This window comes from Erithacus rubecula (assembly GCF_903797595.1).
Source record: "Erithacus rubecula genome assembly, chromosome: 10".
NCBI lineage: Eukaryota > Metazoa > Chordata > Aves > Passeriformes > Muscicapidae > Erithacus > Erithacus rubecula.
The window spans coordinates 12,675,512-12,688,567 of record NC_136662.1 but is presented as its reverse complement, the minus strand read 5'-3'; the positions used below and the strand labels follow the sequence as shown (position 1 = coordinate 12,688,567).

General features: G+C 36.8%; 1 long non-coding RNA gene across 2 annotated transcripts in view; it reads right to left on the bottom strand.

Moving 5' to 3' along the window:
* The window catches only part of LOC306805754, a 444,702-nt gene that overhangs the window by 230,104 nt on the left and 201,542 nt on the right, over window positions 1-13,056 (bottom strand). The window contains exon 1 of one of the 2 annotated variants that reach the window (XR_013775289.1): window positions 3,901-3,975. The exons of the other annotated variant lie outside the window; for it this stretch is intronic. This is a non-coding gene — a long non-coding RNA (uncharacterized lncRNA). Of the gene's footprint in view, window positions 1-3,900; window positions 3,976-13,056 lie in introns of those variants that run through there. 2 annotated transcript variants of the gene reach the window in all.

Genomic DNA, 13,056 nt, shown 5'->3' with positions numbered 1-13,056 from the left:
GAGTTTCCCAGGACTCCTGTCTACACTGGATATCAGGCTTTATCTAGAGTTAAAGAGGCAAGAATCCATTACAGAGAAAGTCCATGGTATAATTAGAAAACAATCAACACTTTTTCTAATGCTGATTTCTTCTTCACTTTAAACTGCTTCATTGACTTTAATTAAACTTGCCCTGGGTTATGAAGCTAGCAAGCAGCAGAAACATTTGAAAATTAAATAAAATAAAAGCATCTTTCTTGTCTGAAGGGTTTTTGCTTAGTTGTACCACACTTCTGACTTAGAGGATTTTTGAATTATTAGAAATGCTGTATATGACACTGCAAGGCTGTTGGTTTTGCTCTTGAATTAAGATGACCTCCACAGTAAGAATCACAACATTAAATTGCTGTGATTATCTTCACTGCTCTTCATAGCAAAAATCCTATGCTGGTTTCTGAAAAATGGTGTGATGCTGTCACCACTTACACTAGTCCCAGTTTTGTCTAAGGCCAAAGGAAAGGAATGTTGTATATTTAGAACACAAGCAATTTCCATGCCAATAGCTCAGGCCAAGGTTAAAAGTACATGACAGACACTTTGGAGGAATAAAGAGATGACCTGTGTCCTGCCCCAGCCTGGGTCTGACTCATGAGAATATGACCAAAATTCCCAAGAATGAGAGTGAATGGAATAACTTATAAAATATAATCGTTGAGAGAAAAGAAGGTGGGAACAACCATATCAAATATATTCCAGCCTGGGGTCATCTAGTTTCAATAGATGTGACCCTCATTTTATTAAAATTCTAAATAAAATAAATCCTAATCAAAGATGGGCCTCGTAAAGAATTAGGAAAGCTCAGGTCTGAATTAATTTTACAATTTGGTCTGCCTCTATTTTGAGTTGCTCTCTTTTTATCATCTGAAGAACCTTCCAGAGACAATTGAGAAGAGTTCAAAACCCTTGCTTTTTATCTCTAGAAACAGCAAAATTATATTTTGGAAAAATTCCAAGTTTTTCTAAGTAAGCAGCAACATGCAACTGTGTGCATGTCTTTGTGAAAGTACCATAGAGTACTGTAGTTTAATAGGGGATTCAAAAGACCTGAATTCAATTTTTGAACAGATTTTCTATTTCTTTTTTTTTATCCCCAGACATCCACAGAATTTCTATGCATTAGAAGGCTACTATCCTCTACTACTCTTAAGATATTACCTAGACATCCTCACTGAAGTCCAAAGAAAGATCTTTACAAAAGTCAGTGGCACCAGGTTCAACCATATGTATCTGTAAATTTAATACATATAAGATGTCTACAACAGAATACCTAAAAGCTATGTTATTTGGCATTTGTTATATCTTGAATAAACACATAACATTTATGAAATTGGAAGAGTTTTCCAAACTGGTAAAGATAGGCAGTGAAAGCAATCTATAATAGGATACAACTCTACTTATGTCCACTCAAGCTCTTTAATACCACAACAGAATTACTCCATAGTTTATGGACATTTTCCTTCACCAGAGTCTTTGAGAACTTTCCATTAACTTCAATAGATGCCAAAACAGGCCCAAGAGCAGGAAATGAAGAAATATACTGTACCCAAATGAAATTATTGTGGGAATATAGGTAGACAGAATGTAATTATTCACACATGATTCTGGATAGAGCACTAGGTTTATATCTCCATTCTGGCAAACATATGAGATATATAATAATCAAGAGGAGCAGGGCTGCTGGATTTCCTCTCAGTCAAAGAAAAGAAGAAAGGAAGAGAATGATCTGTTCACTTAATGCTGAGTAAAAGGAAGGAGTGACATTTATTGCATCATCTGCAAGACCTGCCAAGAAATAAAATGTATTAAGTAAATAATCACACTTGAAAAACTAGAAATTTGGTTCTTTGCTGGTGCAAATTGAAATGTATGGTTTTCTTTCTTTTGTGTTCAATCCTAGGGAAAAAAATCTCTGAAAATTAGCGTCTTTGCAAAATGCTGATACTTATCATTTCTACATTCATTGATACAGGTGAGGACACCAAGAAGCACTGAAAAAAAAAAAAAAGAATTCTCTTGCAAATGTACTGGATTATAAAATAACAAAAAGTTCCAAATCTTGTAATAGAACTGCATTACATTCTAGCAAAGTGGATCCATTTCTGAGGTGGAACATGACAGCTTTTTAACTTTCTACAACAATATCTGACAGAAGAATACTATATTCAGTTGATACCGTAGGGTGATTTATGGAGGCAGAATGTAATAATATAAATTGAGTTTCAAAAAGACACTGTGACTAATCTTACAAAAAATGCTACAGGATGTTTAATAATCCTGGTGGGTCAGAAGTTGTTCCTCAAAAAATTCTCTTAAGACTGATTGTTATTAAAGTATGTACTGCATTTGGTTCATTTTTCATTTAACTATGTAGTCTAAAACTGCTGTCAAGTGCAAATATTTGAGTTGTAATTGGATACCCATACAAATGGAATAGAGCCACCAAACCTCAATGAAAATTACAATCATAGAATACTTAAGGTAGTAAATGCCCTTTGAAGAGCCATAAGACAAGCATCTGTCCACATCTTTTGAGGTCTCCCTAGCAGTACTCATGGGTGTTTATTTTCCCATTAATCAAAGACAAAGGAGCAGGAACAAGGCAGCACACTACAACTCCTTTGCATTCACTGTGTAACCCTACTCCACTGTCTCCCTTCAGCATTTAAGACTGGTGCTTGTGGTGTTTATGAATGGCAATTCTGAGAAGCCTGAAGTGAGCAGAGAGAATGGGAGGACATAACAAATATAATTGAGGGGCTTGACTGAAACCCCTTAGAAATTAGCTGAAGTCTGTGTTTTACTTATGAGGTCTCTGTGTCAGTCCTAGTGGAGAAGCAGAGCAGTTTCACAGAATGTCTCCCTGTCTGCAGAGAGGCTGTGGCTGAAGTGCTTGGAGCTCTGGTCTGAGCCAGCATGGTTCTACAAGGAGATGAGGCAGACACAGACACCATTCCATGGGTCTGACACAAACACTGCAGCACACAGCACTCCTGCCAAGGCCTCTGCAGGAAGGGAGCGTGGCAGCACCATGGATGGAGACCAGGGCTTGCCCCAGTGCCACCAGGGCAGCTCCAGCCCTGGGCAGCTGCCAGACACAGGGTTGGCCAGGGAGTGCTGAGGCCATGAGGCTGATGGTACCCTCAGGGCCTTGACACATAAAAATAATATAAAAGTCAAAATACCTCAAACAAATCTTATGCTACTTTTGTTTCAAAGGGCTTCCTGTCTTTCCACTGTGTATTTTCCCCTCCATTTTCTTTATGATTTAAAATCTACTTAGCCATAGCTTTCAACACTGTATGCAGCTCTTTTCAGTTCACCCTTGTTAATGGGAACAAATGAAAAAGTATGTTTGTGCATTTTCAGAGGTGATCCAAATGGGCTGAGATCCACTTACATGGCATCCTTTTCTTGGCTACACAAAAAACCAATATTTTTGTAACTCTGGAAAATTTGCTCCACCTAAAAGCTTGGCTAACACTAGCATTTTCATCCCAGATTTTGGGCTTCCTACAATGCCATAAAGTTTTTGTTAAACAGCCCACAAGTTCCTTAAAGAACATTTCTCAGACGGTAAATAGAAAGATATTTAATGTATACAGTATGCCAGATTTGGTCCCAATATCTTTCTTATGGCTCTCAGCCTTTTCCACCACACAATACACTATGTGGCAGAGACCACCCAGCAATTTTTTTTCACTGTATTTCACATTACCTCTTTGTTAAATTTAGTTGTAGACTTCAACTCCATAAGGTAAAATATTCCTAGATACTTAATAGCCTGTGGTTTTCAATCTATATTTAAACTCTGCCTTATCCACTGATCATACAATATGTTCAGGGACATAAACTCCAACTTACCTCAGTTGATTTGGCATTCAGACACGCTTGCAAAATTCTCAGCTAGCATCTACCGATTTTTTATGTTCTAGGAGCTGAAATAAAAATACCATTTATACTGTATGATACTTATTAGAGATGAATGAACAATGCATAGCAAATAACTTAAAAAACTATTATTTACTAAATATCCATTATCGGGTCTCTTATAATGATTTTATGATTTCTTTGAATTTATTCAATGTTCTCCAATTCTTACAGCTTTTATTCATTGCCTTTCAACTTAGATATTTCAGATGTTCAATAGTCATTAGCCAATCTTTGTAGTATAGCTCTGAGAATGTGTGTGAGTAGTGATTTTTAAGTTTTCACTGGCAAAATTTGAGTTTATAACTCTGGTGATAATAATATTTGTCTTGGCTTTGTCAAACATCTGTGCAGTGACTTCTGACCTAGTTGCAACCACACTTGCATGTTCCAGTGCAGCAGAACTGTAAGCAGCATGGCATCATCAGTGCAGTGCTGTCCCTAATTAATTGCCACCATGAAGATGGAGGATGTATAAACTCAGGTGTAGCACCAGGGTAGCTCTCTTGCTTTCAGAATCCATGCTAGAAACCTCCTATGATCAGCCCCACTTCCTGTGGATGTATTATCCCTTCTGGAATTAGCTTGATATGATTGCATCCAGCACTGTGGAAGGGGTCCCACGTTTTCTGGCTATCAGTGTAACCTTCCCAGTCAGCTCTTCTAGGGCTTTTCTCTTTCATACACCTAAAGAAAGTCAACATGAACATGAACTTTCTCACTCTTCTGGGACAAAATTTAAATAGACATCACTCACAAGACAAGGGATGGTATTATACAAAAGTTACCAATATCTGTGAAACAGTTTTCTTAGAATTATCCTTCCTAACTTAGAGGGATTGTTAAGTAATATGACCAGAAATAGGTGTGGTACTCAATAAAATTAATTTTAATTAGGAATACATTGTATATCATGATTTATTATATGCAGAGCTACCAGTACTAACACAGGTGAAAAAGAACCAGAAGAAAGTTGTTAGTTGATTTGCATATGCACTTAAGTGTCAACAGGTGTGATCAGCTGGGAAGAGGCAGGTGTTACCAATGTATTGGTGCTGTCATAGAAGAGGATGTTCTGCAGAAGCCTTAAATGTAAACTTAAAATTGACAAGCTGTTGAAATCCTCTATCAGCCACCACCTTACAAGTATTCCACATCTGATTTAAGGCTGGAAAAGTGTCAGAAAAAAAAAGCCTAGTACTTAAATATGTGGGTACTAAAACACTTGAACTTAACTCTGACATCTGCACATTTAGGTTTTAATGTTCCATAATGATGTCATCTTCAAGAGAGGCATCAAACCCTATTTTCATCCCCTGTACATAGACACTCAGTTGTACTTTCAACTAAACACAGTACCATCACATAGCTGTCCAGCTAAACTACTTTATTTGGATCTCCACAACACAGTTCTTTTAGCAGTGAAGATTTAAGATCATCTAAAAGACTGAGATTAAAAGTTCTTCATTTTGGGACCATGCAGGTTAATGAGAAAAAAATACAATGTGAATACTTAAACAGAAAAAAAACCCCATATTTAAAATGTGCAACCTAGACAAAAAGTCTGGAATAGTGGTATTTTTTACCTCAATATTTAATCCAATTAGTTTCTAGTTGATGTTACACATTAAATCTAAAAAATTATATTCACTTTTCTTTATGTTTTTCTAAGTATACTTTATTGCTTTTGAAAGTAAAGGATTAATAACACATGGGATGGGAAAGCAGTGTAGATTGGAACAGAGTAAATCTTTTCTCAGCACAAAGCTGGTTTACTATACAGGGCTGTTTTATTATACTGGCTTGAGTCCTGAGCTACAAGAACCACACTTTGCCAGTTCTCAGAAGTCACAGATAGAAAAGATTTGTAAGATTTCTTAATTCCAGAACACTGGGATCTACATCAATTCAGTCCATGTAGTAGTTATCACAGTTTTTCCAGTACACTGTCTACTCTCCACTGAGTTAAAAGCCCATCTAATGATGAGATCTTACTGTAGTTCTTAAAAACATCTGTTTCTCTACCTAAATAGATTCATCCTAAAATAATTAATTTTCTTCATATTTTCAAAAATCTGCTCACATCATCACTCCTAAATACATATTCTTTTAACAGTTCTGCACACTGATGGACAGTTATAGTGAACTGTCCCAAACAAAGAGGTAGTTTCATAATACAAATCACACAGATTTACATATCTGACCTTTTCTAAATACCAAATAAATTCTGCAAAGGAGAAGAGGTACTGCATTAACTCAATTTGTCCTTGTGATAGAGAGACCAGAATGGAGCTCTCCAGAGAAAGCCAAAGCCAAAGCCCCATATGTGAAATTTGGTCTGGTGCACAATGCCAGGTAGTTTTGTCATGGTCAAATCCCACACAGCTCGTGGTTTAGGGCTATGTCATTTAGGGCTGTCATTTCACTGGATCTGGCTTGTTCTTTACATGACATACATTTCACTCAGAATGTCTATAAAAAAGATTGGCCCCCTTTGAAGATACACAATATGCCAAGAAAATAATTTGCTGGGCTATTATGCAGGCTGGAATACTTTTCCATAAAGCACAACCATTTATGTTGGCTTTTGCTTTCTTTGAACTCTGCCACTACTTTGTAGTTCCTCACAGCTACTCTCCTGATCAGATCTGCTGAGTGGCAAATGCTTCTTTAAATCCCCTTGTTGGTGAACACATTCTAACAAGGTACCACCATTTTTTGTTTTGAAATAAGTCACTCAACTTTATATAGTAAAATTAGTAAAAATGTCTAGTATAAAACAATCCCATTAAAATATACTGAGCAAAATACTTTGATAAAGTAGGATATTTCAATTTTTGAAGAAAGCAACTAGAGCTGTGCAATGAGTCAGTTTCACAGGGAATTTCAGAATTTGGTGGTTTTTGTCTTTGGAATAAAAATTCCCAAATGCATTAAAATCCATCATGCAGCAGGTTCTGAAAGAATTGCAGCCTGTAAAACCAAAACAATTTCCTTTTATAATTTCCAAATGTCTTGACAGTGTGGGAAGAACTCTCAAACTCCTCATGTGATGGTACTGACTTCACTTCACATCCTTGACTACTTTTCATTTCATAGTCTGGACAGAAGTATGGCTAGGTTCCTGCACACCTTGGGAATTCCAAATGAACATCAGTGCTTCCAAGCCAGCCTGAGTGGTCTCTGCACTGACTCTGCTGGTCCTAGGCACAGGTTGTGGAAGAGCAAGGACCTGGAAATTCTGGTGACCCAGCAGGTTCCACCAGACTGCCAGAGAGTCAGGAAGGGTGAGGAAAGCAAGCTGCTTTGGTTGATCATCGAAATTGAAATATCTTTGCTAATTTTATTTCATGCTTTGCATTTCAGAATTGTCTTTTTAGTCCTCTTTTCTTACCCACACCAAAAGCAGAATGTAGGTGATGGTCATATAAATTAAAAAAGCACCAAAGTGCAGTGAGATCAGATATGCTTTTAAAAAAAACTTTTTTTTCTTGGATGTTGAAATACGTAGCTGGACTGAAACTTCTTGGGAACAGAAAGCTTGATTTCTTATTTGCTTAACATTCTGGTATGAAGCAGTCAAAATAATAATGCTCACAAAAGAATGACTGTGCAGATGTTGCATTTGAAGCAGCAAATCTGGGCCATGCCAGGAAGAATTAGAGTAACCTGGTCTGTGTGTTTCAGACTAATAATGTGCCACGCACAACACAAAATCCTACGCCTCTGGTGAGGGTGTTACTTTGCAAGTGAAATTTCTCTACCCAAAGAAGGCCTGTGTCAGAACATTCTTGAACCTATATAGGATTTTTAATGTTCAATCCTCCACAGACACCAAAACCAGGACTACAGTAAGAATTGTATTATAACATACAAGAATGTACATTAGGAAATTACTCCTGGTCTGGCTGCCACACCAATATCAATGCAGCAAAAAGTGTATGGTAGAACAGAAGGTTTTGTGCTAGAGAAGAGATAAGTGACAAGGATTGAAATTATGGTAAATTTAAATTGATGGCCTAATTAGTATTATCTCTTTTTGTATTCTCTGTAAGAAATATTATCCAGGAGGAACTCATTTTGCATTAATGTTGATATAAAGTGTAATTCTGAAGCATTTTCATTGTAATCTTCCATTAATTAATGCATCATTATTCCAAAGTGTTAATTAAATTATTACAAAAAGGGACATCTGACCCAGTTCAGAAAGAAAGAAAATAAGTATAGTGCATGAGAATTAAACTTTCAGAGGTCTGAAATTGTGTGAGTTCCCACAACACTAGGTTTGTGTAGCAGCACAAAACCAAGCTGAAATATAGACATGATATATGACTCATAAACCACAGTATGACATAAACATTTGCTCACTCACAATGGAGTCTGATGACAGCATCATAGCCTCAAAGACAGGCAGACATCAGAAATCTGAAATGACCCATTTCTAATAGGGTAAATTAAATAAACTGTACACTGACTATCATTAATCACTCTCAAGGAATTCAGAGAATTGAACAGGGGTACAAAAACAATCACAATTTCTGCAGACTCTATTACCTACCCTGCTGTTGGGCAGGAATATGACTGCTATATAGCTACTGGGAGTGCCAGGGCAGTTAATGGGGATCTATTGCAAACAATCCTGCACTCTTCAGTGTTGACTGTCTTCACCTTCTGCCTGCAGTCCTAAGGGGCTTCACTGAAATCTCAAACCAGCATTTCAGTTGTTGCTCTTGTTACTGTCAGCTGGGTGGTAGCTGTTTTCACATACAGGAGAAAACCCAATCCTCTACCAAAGGATGCACAGCCTGATCTGATGCCCAGGGAAAGCTACAGAAGTCTCATCCTGACTTAGAGAATTGGCATTTAAGCACACACCTGAGAATTGCACAAGCAGACCTCTGAGGGAATGCCACTGGCAGCAAGTGGGGCTCTCTGCAAGCTCAGTGGAATTGGGGTCTCTGTGAATTATTAAACTTGATTAAAAATTCAAGAGAACATTAGTCTGGAGCATGAAGCAAATCATATGCAATGTGACCTACCTGCCAACTATACACAGGGGCCAGAGTTGCACAAGATACTTCCAGGATGTGGCTTCCATAAGATTCAAGGTCTACACTATTCAACAACTCTGTTCCAACAATTATCACTTTCTTTTGTTACATTTGGGCTTGCATTGAAAGATCTTTAAAATGTGAAAGTTAAATGAGGCTCTTATAAAGAAGTGGTTTGGGTGCAGTATATTAAAGGGAAACTTCAAAGGAGCTCAAGATACCTTTCAAGCTAAGGTACAAAAATTTAAACAAGAACAAAAGCTTCTCTTGTATTTTGAAGCATTAATTGTTCCACTTCTGTTGATGTAAAGTGAAAGGAGAAGCTTTTAGTTAAAAGTACGTAGTATCAACCACCATGGAATGTTCCAAAGTCTCATGGAATAATTTTAGCTTTGATATAATGGCACAGGTGGGTCTCAAATTATAATGCTTTCTGTAGCATATGCAATAATGTTTGGTAGCTGACAAACATTAGTGTCTGAAAAGATTATTGGCATAAATCAGAGTTTCACCTTTTATATTTATAAGATATTTCATATTTATAAGGTATTTCATAACTTTGTGAGTGGTGTTTGGTACATAACTTTGTAAGTGTTGTTTGATATTTCATAGCTTTGTGAATGAAGTTTTCTATATCATTATAGCCTAGGTTTCAAAGGATAAAACAGACAACATTGCACTGTTTGCTCTTTCACCCATCTGTCAGTTCCCCTCCTTATAGGAGGGGGCAAAACTGTAGAAACTGTAAGGACATAAAGTCTGCCATAACTTTCACGAAAATTGGCACCTGTGTAGTAAAGAGACAAATTGGTGCTTCCATGGAAGAAAGGTTTCAACTGAGAATTTTAAAATTCTGTGGACTATTGGCCTCTCAGGTGGCCAGTCTGTGAGGAGCTCAGTGCCAACCACAATATGCTAGCTTGCCCACTTGTAATTAGTCAAGGTTACTGTGGAGGGATTTATGAGACACATGAAGTAATTACAAGTCTCACGTGAAAGCACATCATGGAATACGCTCAGAGAAGAACAGTGAGTTGGTTTTGTGCAGAGGTAAAGGTAATTGAGATACAACATGCAAAAAATATCACATGCATGAGTGCTGCTGTTCATGAACAACTCATTGTATAATTTGAGCACACCTGTAGACCAGCTCAGTAGAAAAAAAATACATTATATATATTGAGTCGCCTGATTTTCTGCATTACCAATAAAATATATAAACCTATAATTTTAATCTATAATGCATTTAACTCTGATCCATATCACATGACTGTGAGAGTAAAAAAAAAAAAAAAAAAATTATTTTCAGTTTTGCTTTGCACCATGACAAGAGTATTCTTACTTTAGGCAGTATTTAGACCCGTGGAGACACCAAACAATTAATTTATAGATTTTCTTAATGGCAGAAGATAGCTACTCTCACTAGGAAAAGCACTCCAGATTTCCAGGAACATGAATTTCTGAAGTTTTTGTAAGCTTCAGTTGGATTTCTATGCACTAAGAATGTTTGAAAATAAGACCCAGTGTGACTCCATCAAGACTTGTTACGAACAGTATAGTACATATGTATATATACATTACATGGACTGAATGCTATGTTTCACCCCTACATTTTATGGGTTGAAAGTCAGTGGAAGTTAGGAGCAAATGAGCTTAATAAGTTCAGGAGAATCAGTTATAACTTCAAAAAATCAATAAATATAAATAAATACAACTAAATTCCCAGTCTCTCCTCTTTCCAGCTAGAAAGTACAGACCTAGTTCCTAGAACAAAGGTGCAAGACAACATCGCAAGTTTGTTGCTGTGTTGCAGATTATTAACTTAGAGCATTATCATAATCTCTAGTGTCCTGTATGTTGCTTATTTTTACAGTGAGCACTGCTAAAAATCCAGGCTTTAATGTATATATGTATACATATATATATATATATGACTTATTTTACTACTCTGCTTTTCCTAATAGATGTTTGAGTGGTCAGAGATATGTAAGTTTCATCTACATCTACGCAAAAAATTAATTAGAAAAGTATCTTATTACCTTCACTTTTGATGATTCTTTAACAAAGTGATAGGGTATTTTCATTATTTGCTGTACTTATGGATAATAACAAATTAAGTGTTGATCAATCAATATAATGATCCATTTGACCCATAAATAATAAGAAGAGAAGATATGCAGAATTTCTAATAAAATTTCAATCCCAACAGAATTTGAATTCATTACTTTTGAAATATAAGGCAGACAGTTCATTTCACTAACATGGATTTGAACTTGCAGAGGGTAAATTATCAGAGAGGCCCTTGTTGCTTTCATGCAGCAATACAATTTTATTAGGAATTACAGGGGAAAATTAATAAGCACTTCAGAGCTCAGAGTCCTGAGGTACAGCACGGCTTAGACCTTGGCACAAACCTGGGAACATGCCCTGCTTGGAGTATGTATTCTTTCAGTTTAAATTTTATTAATGTTGTGGGCAAGGTTAAAAGCTCAGCCCATGTCACAATGCCAACCTCTGAAAAATCTCAGAACCTGCCAAACGGTCTGAGTTTGTCAGCCTGCATTGAGCATGCTCCTTCTTTGGATATTCAGTGCTAATGAATGAGTTACTGGAAATGCACATTCCAGTGCTGCACTTCTAGCATTCTAAAACAGAGATTTCCTTTCAGGAGGAATCAGGAATTGCCATGTTTCTCTCTCTCTCTTTGTATGGTGAACAAATGCAGGATCATCACGCAGCAGTCACAGTAAGCACAAGAATAATCATTTCAGGTCAAAGTCAGTGCACTGAATTTACTTCCCAAGAACTCACAATTGTAGCTCAGAGATGAAGCTCTTCTTTTCACTTCTTTCCAGTCTCATTTCTTTCCAACTTGAACTCACAAATCTTCTAGCTCCTACAATGAAACTTTGAGACTGAGCTGGTAATGTTACCAAAATGCCTGATTATCAACATGCTAATCCCAGCAGAGTGCACCAGGTTTATCTTCTGTCAGAGAAAAGTGTAAAGCAATATATAGATCCTGCAGCTAAATTTAAATGAGTTCTCTTACATTCTGGAGGGAATTTAGCCCTGGAAGTATACAGCTCCATGCTGCTGTATATTGCCTTCTACTCTACAGTGCAGTGTAGATGTGTCCATCCATTCCCTCTGTGACCATGATGCCATGATGTTAAGTGGAAGAAATGGAATTAGCTACAAGAATATCATACCAGGAAAAAAAAAGAAGTTCTAGAAATACAAGAATACTCAAGACACAGCTACACTTAGTTTTAGGAGACTGAATAGCTCAAATTAGGTTTCCCTGTTTTGGCATTTTTTTCACTCCCTCACTTTGTTCTGTTGGGAATCAGACACTCAGCAGAGGATTACCTTCTAATTCCTTTCAACTTCTTAATTTCAAAGTGTCTCCTTGCAATCCTGGCCAAAGTCTCATCTTTTCATCAAGAAGCTCCTGGTTCAGGTTAGACAAAGTAAATATTCCAAAGCTATGAGCCATTGTCTGTTACTAAGATTTTCAAAACATATGAACTGATGCCATTCTTCAGATCTAAGGCCAGAACAGCTGATTTAACTCTGAAACAGCCTTTTAGAAGCCATACAAGGATTACTGAGATGTACATGCAACATTTATAAACATAACATAGGCAACCTCCTAAGAAAACATCAAAAAGATCAGTTAACAGATCTGGCAAAATCAGGTAAATTTGCTTAAGAAGCAAATCAGAAGATTGCTCAGGAAGATGCCCCTTTCAAAGGTGTTTTTATACTTCTAAGCAAGAGAATTTGAATACTTCCACAAGGCATAACCAGAACTGCAAACAAGCCTTTATCTAAACCAAGACTGTTTATTCTGCTAAAGTGGAAGCCAAGGATGAGTATGCAGGATTTAGTATTTTTCCTCTATAGTAAATCCAATTTTGTTTTCTCCCTCAACATTCAGTACTCTTGCAAATGTTCAGGAGTATAAAACCTGTCTTTTTCTCTGCTGGCTTTTATTTTGTCCTAAATCTGTTCCAAAAAAATGGCAATCATTTCT